The sequence below is a fragment of the Penaeus monodon genome, chromosome 24 (assembly GCF_015228065.2).
Source record: "Penaeus monodon isolate SGIC_2016 chromosome 24, NSTDA_Pmon_1, whole genome shotgun sequence".
NCBI lineage: Eukaryota > Metazoa > Arthropoda > Malacostraca > Decapoda > Penaeidae > Penaeus > Penaeus monodon.
In genome coordinates, this window is record NC_051409.1 from 11,313,968 (window position 1) to 11,314,752 (window position 785).

Here is a 785-nt window from a genome sequence, read left to right on the forward strand (position 1 = left end):
AAGTCTGACTTGTTCGTAAATGCAGGAGATGCCTTCTTCATGACAGGAAGAAACCCTAAGTAAATGGTGAGAAACTTTTTTTTTTTTTACACCCCTCCAAACTAGGGTCAGTTAGGTAAAATCTCTCCTTTTCTATCCAGGATCACTCCTGCATGATTTATTGTTAATTGCATTTTTTTTTTTTATCCTATACAACTGACTGCTGTCTTCAGCATTAACTTTGCATTTGATTTCCTCCCATGAGTCTTTTAATTTGGAGATTAATGATAATGGATGCAAGCTAGTTATGTCTTAATGATGTTAATGATGAATGTATACAGAACTGATTTTAATGATGTTATCAGTTACGGATCTACTGATAAGATACAAAGATGTATGCTTTGCGTCATCTTGAGCAATACTTTGAAAAAGATTTTCCCTTTTCAGCACACCTGCGACTTCTGATAGGCAGAGCCACAGTTTCCAATGTAGTGGAGGACCAGGATACAAGGCTCCTTATTTAGGGATGGACCCTGGCTTGTGCCTGAATAGTTCCAGATGAAAGCCTAAGACTGCAGTTATGGAACTGAACAAGATGCTGTACTCTTTTTGGTCCAATAAAATACTTGTATGAAAACCTTCAACTCTGCACTTTTAGTAGACCGTCTTTTTTTTTATCCATACTGGTTCTGAAATGGATGTGAACCCAGGACTAATGCCTTAAAAGGCTGTAATACTAGCAGTTCAAATGGCAACATTCCCAGATTGTGTTGCAACTCCTTTCCTTATAGTGGAAGGAGAGACTT

General features: G+C 37.7%; 1 long non-coding RNA gene across 2 annotated transcripts in view; it reads left to right on the plus strand.

The window, feature by feature from the left end:
- Positions 1 to 623, plus strand: part of LOC119588572 — a 3,098-nt gene extending 2,475 nt beyond the window's left edge. Inside the window, exons 8-9 of one of the 2 annotated variants that reach the window (XR_005230116.1) lie at positions 4 to 66; positions 427 to 623. This is a non-coding gene — a long non-coding RNA (uncharacterized LOC119588572). The remainder of the gene's footprint in view (positions 1 to 3; positions 67 to 426) is intronic. The other variant, XR_005230117.1, reaches the window with a different exon arrangement.
- The last annotated feature ends 162 nt before the right edge of the window (positions 624 to 785 follow it).